We start from the raw sequence: 6991 nt of genomic DNA, 5'->3' as shown, positions 1-6991 counted from the left end.
TGACTCCAAGATTATTTTCCCACCGTCTTCGACCATCAAAGGGTCAATGTATCCTCATGTGTTATCAACCAAATTTGGTCTCGAGGCAGTTTGGGCTAACTCAAATAACACCCAAGTGCTTATATGAGAAAAGGAATCATATGTGTTTCCACACTTTGTATCTGACTGAAGAAGAATGTGAACGAAAAATCAACAAATATACTGGCGTCGCCAACCTTTCTCCTATTCCTTTAGAACCTTCTTTTTACTCTACACCAGATTTTCATCAATGGTGGACAGAGTATTATAGCTCTCAAATTTTTGATGCTGATAGCCTTGCTCAAGAACTAACCGCAGCTTTCACTGATGTGCAGGAGAACTTCAAAAAAGGTACTTCAACTCATATTAAAGAAATCCAAGCTTTTCAAAAATTCTTTGAAACTATCTATAGGCATGATGATCTTAGTCGGACCGTTCGTGAGGCTGCAGTCACTTTGCGCGAAAAGTTTTCCACCAAACTAAATAAATTGAAATTGCCCTCGTATGTTCGACCAGAACTACGTTATGAAGTGGCTTTCAAACTTCATCCTCCAAAATTCCCTCCACTACCAAGTGCTGATTTTGGTGTGGCTCTAAGTCCTCCTTTCCCAGACTGGTTCGTGTGTGGGAATGCGCTCAAAATTCTTCAAGAGAGTGCCAAAAAACGCGCTGAACGAGTGGTTCCGACTAAGCATACCTTGGATACTTTCAAAGGACATCTTCATATAGATCTTAAACACGTTCGTGTCCTGACTCCAATACCTGAAGGTTTGGATTAAGGCAATCTTTTTCGACTGACTTTTCTTTTCTTTTACTGATATACTGATTTCAGTCTCAACTACAGCTGTTGCACGAAGGAGGAAGATTAAAGAAGCTTCTGCCCCAAAAAAGTCTGAGACATCTAAAAGCGACAAACCAAACGAAAGTGATTCGATCGTCACGGACAAGAAGCCCACGGTGAATACTTATCTCATACTCTAAATCTTGTACAACTCTGTGATTGGTACTCATCTTTCTCATCTTTCACTTGCCAGAGCTCGAAACCCCCAACGGGTTCGAAGCGTAAAGCTTCTTCGACCAATGCCTCAGATGGTGAAGACAAATCTCCTCCTCAAACTAGACAAGGACAGAAAAAGAAACACAAAGCTGTTACCCCTTCAAGAAAAGGGAAAAAGGCAAGTCCTTCAAAAGCTGCTTCTCCTGGCAATAAGGCGTCTTCTGAAGAGTCTCCTTTGAAGACTGCCAGCAATGCTCTTGTTTTGGAAAGTCATAACTCAAGCCCAGACAATAATCCACCCAAGGTATCTTGCGTTTGTCCTACATATTATCTTGTAATTTTAACTAACTAATTGCACTGGCATTTTACCTTGTTATTGCAGGATGATACCTTGTGTCCTATTATTTGGATTCTAAGGTTTTTACCAAGATGTTTCACCGGGAATAATTCATCTTGGGGGTTTGAACTAAAGATCTCTAATTAGGAAAGAGCCTTCACCGGGAAGACATTCTCAATCCTAGGCCATATTCCTATAATATATATATATAGTTTAACTGTCCTAAGGTTTATACTCAAACGTAGTTCTAAACTAATATATGCACAGTTTATATTTGACAGTAATTTAAATAAAGACTGTAAATTGAAAGCTTGTAAAGCCTAACCTGGATGGAGTGGAGGCCTTTGAAGAAGTATGTACAGAGCCTCAACAATATTTTTGTTGTTTTGTTGATAACAGTTGAATATATATGATAAACAGTTAATGGTTTTTGAAAACAGAAGAAGTGAAGATGGACAAAGGTCACATAGGTATCTGAAGAGTTTCACCGGGAATAATGCCCTTCAAATACCAGAAGAATGTTTTGAAAACAGAAAGAAGATTTTGAAAATACAGTTTTGAAAACAAGCTAAGAAGAGAAGGTTTTTGGGACTTACACTCTATTAGAGGCCCAGTACTTTACAGTACTGGTTTAAAAGCAATTTGAAAATGATTTTGAATGATACAAGGTTTTGTTGTTTGAAAACCCTAATCATTTGATTTATTCGGAGATTGAAAACAGTTTTGAAAATTGACAAAAGTCAACTTAATTAAGGTAAAAATAAAGACTTTTAACTAATTAAGACCTAAACAATTAGGGTTTTATCATAAAATTATTTACAAAGTGATTAGGTTAAAATAAAGTGACAATATATATTTAAAGTATTTAAGAAAACACTTAAAAACATACTATTTTAAACCTAATTAAAATACATGAAATAAATAATATTTTTATGATTTTTTTGACTATTCACAAAATAGATATATTAAATAATAGGTGTATGAAAAATGAAGTGAAAATGATTTAATTTGATAGGTGAATTAATTGTGTGAAGTTGTGAAGAAAATAGGTGTGACAAGTGATAAAAAAATTAGGAATGTCTCCACCAAGGCTTGAACTCACGCCCTTTAGGTCACATACCCAAAACCAAACCACTGGGCCAGCGCGCGCATGGTGATAGTGATACACATCCAACACATTATATTTTCAGATAAACGTGTAAATCATGAAAAAAATAAAAGGAATAAAAAGTCTGGGGCGAGGGGGATTCGAACCCCAGACTTGAGGCATGAGGAGACTAAGAGCGCATGTGAGGCCACTAGGGCAAACGATGTATTCGTTTAAAACACGCTTTCAGTTAAATATATTTTAAACCCTCCCCTGAGAATTCAAAAATGGCGCCACCCACCATCTTCATCTTCAACCTCAAGCTCTTCAAATTTGAATTTCTGAACTTACTCGTTTCTCAACCAAACGTGATGATGTAAAGATGAATTTCACTCCAAATTTCCTCACGAATCTAAATATGTAACTAATATCTATTTATATTAACTACATCTAATTAATTTACCAGAAATCGTGAAGAACCCTAAATTTTAAAAATCAAATTAAATGACTATACTGAAAGATAAATGAATGATGATAGAGGGTTTTCAATCCTCTGATGATGCTGAACAAGATAGAATCGAGCTTTATCACAAAGAGTGCTTAAATTAAAGAGGTGAGGTTCAGAAACTTACCTCTGAAAATGGAGGTCGTGAGGATGATAGAGAGCACCTGGGCTTGAATGAATGATCTCAATAGCTTCCCTGAGACTCAATGATGCTAACTGAATGCTTATTGGAGCTTGAATCCTCCTGAATTGCTCTATGGACCTCCCTCGATTTCAGCTTCAAGTGAACATGGAGGTTGTTGAATTTGGAGTTACAGATGAGCTGCAGCCATCTGGTTAGCTTCACTATGACCTGAGGAGTGTGCCTGGATGATTGGCTTGGCTTGAAACCTCCTGAATTACTCTATGGACCTCCAACTGCAACAGCTCCAAGTGAGAGGTGGAGGTGATGATTCTCCACGCCCAGAAGTGTTCCAGAGGTTTGGATCACCTCTAAATGCCTCCCTCAATGTGTTTGAATACTTATTTTCAAAGAGAGAGCTTTGGTTTGAAGAATCCGAGTCTTCTTGCCAAAGGACCTTTGAAAAAACTAAGTATGAAGAAAGAAAAGAGAAAGCAAGAATTCTGTTGCTTTGGTGTGTTTTTTGAATGAGAATGAGGCCTCTATTTATAGGCAATTGGTTCAGTATAGTTGCAGAAGAGTGAGCTTGCTTAATGAAAGAAGTTTGGTTTCTTAAGCATGAAGGAAGTTTGCAAATATCTCTTATGCAATGATGAGAATTTTGATTCCATTTGATCAATCCCCTAGCCCTCGATTTTGCTTGATCTTAGGGGACAATTCTGAGCCAGAAATGAGCTCTAATTGGTTGGTGAGAAGATTCCTTGGGTGATTCATCAATTTGCCATAAATTCACAAATGTAATCATTACATAATCACATGTTCTTGTTTTTTAGAATCTTCTTCAATCCTTATGGCATGGTGAAAATGAATGCATGGCATTGTTTCAGATATGTTATGGGTCGTGTAGCATCCATAATTGAGGTCATGTGCACAAAATTCCAAAGTTCCAAAATGATGCATGACCTATAATTTCACTTCATGAGGCCAACTTTGAACAAGCATAACTCTTAGCTCAAATTGAATTTGGAGAAGGTTGAACACAATTTGGAAAGCCCTAAACATCTACTTCAAATCATTAGTTTATGTCTTCTTCAGAATCATTTGGGAAATTTGTGAAAAATGAGCCCAAAGTTGGATGAAAACTAGGTTAAAACACTTAGAAAATTTTCTAAGTGTTTATGACCTAAAACTTCAAAATTTTCAAAACCCTTAAATGGTTGATCTTTTGAAAAAAGTTCTTATGTGAGATGTTGTTTTATTTTGCAAGATCTACAACTTTCATGTTGGAAGTTTTTTGAGTTGTGTAGGTGAAATTTTGAGTTCTCACCATGCCCTCAAAAACCCTAATTCCCGACTTTTTGCTCCTTGATGAATTTCTTTGAATTTCTTTGGTCAAATGACTTTGACATCCATATATTGATGATATTGATCTTTGAAAGTCATTTTTTGACCAAAAACCTTAAAAGTCAATGATGATCCCACACAGTTGACTTTTCCTGACAAAGTGAATTTTTGGGCTTTTGTGTAGAAACAAGATCTTCTCCTCAAATGAATGATGTAAATGGATTATATTGAGGTAGTAGAGATTCTTGAATCATGTCTTGAGTTTTGGATCCATGCCCTGATTAAAAGTCAACTATCTTGGTGAATTAGGTCAAAAACCCTAATTGTCGACCAGAGGACAATGATGAGTGTAGACTTTGAATTGAGGTGTAATGTCCAGTGGATCTTGTCATAAGATTTATTTGAAGATGATTAATTTCTTTGAATGGTTTCCTGGGGCTTTTTAGGGTTTCCCAAAGGTGATCCCTGATTTTAGTCCTTGATAGGCTCCAAACCCTAGTCTGTTGATCTGAGTAATCCTGTACTTAGATGACTGGGTGTCTTAATCAATCATAGGTGTAATAATGAGGCTTTTGAGTCTTATGATTGTATTAGAGACTAATCCCTCTATTGATTGATCCTTTGCCTGAGTTTTCTTGTCTTTGAACACCCTCGATTGAATGCCAGACTGCCCTGGGTACTTACTTTGACTTGATGAAAATCCAGAAGATATGTCATCTCAGGGGGGTCAAAAATTAGGGTATGACAGTAGCACCTGAGGATGGAGCCACTTGAACCTTACCACTTCGGATGCCACTCTCGACACGTTCCCTAGTCAGTATAAGTTTAGTGAATCCAGATGATGAACTTCCCAGCAAATGACTATAGAAAGGACCAGTCAGTGTACTCATAAACATATCTACCAACTCTCTGTCAGCTAAGGGAGGTTGAACTCTGCCGGCCAGGTCTCTCCATTTTTGAGCATACTCCTTGAAGCTTTCGTTAGGACCCATAGACATGCCTTGTAGTTGCATGCGGGTTGGCGCAAGATCAGCATTGTATTGGTATTGCTTATAGAAAGCACCGGCCAAGTCTTCCCATGTATGAATGTTGGCACCATCCAGTTGATAGTACCATTCGAGTTGGGTTCCAGATAAGCTCTCTTGGAAAAAGTGGATCCATAGCATCTTGTCAGCAGTATGAGGCTGAATCTTCCTCACATAGGACTTTAAGTGCAGTTTAGGACAGGAGACTCCATCATACTTAGCAAAGGTCGGAGTCTTGAATTTTGGAGGAATGATAACCCCTGAGATGAGTCCTCTTTAACAAAGTTGAATTCCACCACATCCCTCGAGATGAGAATCAGATGGCTGATGCATTAGCCACATTGTCCTCCATGTATAAGGTGAATTTCCATAATGAGGAGCCTCGGATTACAATCAGGCGTCTTGATAGACCTGCTCATGTGTTTGCAGTTGAGGAATTAACAGATGAAAAGCCTTGGTATTTTGATATTAAGCATTTCCTTCAGACCCAAAAGTACCCACTTGGGGCATCAAATAAGGATAAGAAAACTTTGAGGAGATTGGCTGGTAGTTTCTTCATCAATTCAGATGTTTTGTATAAGAGAAATTATGACATGGTTTTGCTCACATGTGTGGATAGACACGAAGCATACATGTTGATGCATGAAATTCATGAAGGTTCTTTTGGTACTCATGCCAATGGACATTTGATGGCTAAAAAGATGCTTAGAGCAGGTTACTATTGGCTGACAATGGAATCTGATTGCTACAAGTTTGTAAAGAAGTGTCACAAGTGTCAAGTGTATGCTGACAAAATTCACGTGCCTCCGACACTTCTCAATGTTATTTCCTCTCCGTGGCCTTTCTCTATGTGGGGTATTGATATGATTAGCATGATTGAACCCAAGGCTTCGAATGGACATCGATTCATCCTGGTAGCAATTGATTACTTTACCAAATGGGTAGAAGCTGCTTCATATGCTAATGTGACAAGGCAAGTTGTGGTCAGATTCATCAAGAACAACATCATCTGTCGATATGGTGTGCCAAGCAAGATCATTACTGATAACGGCTCAAATCTGAATAACAGTATGATGAGAGAACTGTGTGAAAGTTTCAAAATTGAACATCACAACTCTTCGCCTTATAGGCCAAAGATGAATGGAGCTGTTGAAGCAGCGAATAAGAATATTAAGAAGATTGTTCAAAAGATGGTTGTTACATATAAGGACTGGCATGAGATGCTCCCTTTTGTTTTGCATGGGTACCGTACATCTGTTCGTACTTCAACTGGGGCAACTCCCTTTTCTCTGGTTTATGGTATGGAAGCAGTGCTCCCTGTTGAGGTTGAGATTCCATCACTGAGAGTTTTAATGGAAACCAAGTTATCTGAGGCTGAATGGTGTCAGAGTAGGTTTGATCAATTGAATTTGATAGAAGAAAAGAGAATGACGGCTTTATGCCATGGTCAGCTATACCAGAAAAGAATGAAGAAAGCTTTTGATAAGAAGGTTCGACCTCGTGTGTTTAGAGAAGGCGACCTCGTGCTCAAAAGGATCTTGTCTTTCACCTCAGATT

Source organism: Vicia villosa, unplaced genomic scaffold, assembly GCF_029867415.1.
Source record: "Vicia villosa cultivar HV-30 ecotype Madison, WI unplaced genomic scaffold, Vvil1.0 ctg.000924F_1_1, whole genome shotgun sequence".
Taxonomy (NCBI): Eukaryota; Viridiplantae; Streptophyta; class Magnoliopsida; order Fabales; family Fabaceae; genus Vicia; species Vicia villosa.
Note: the sequence above shows the minus strand (reverse complement) of the source record.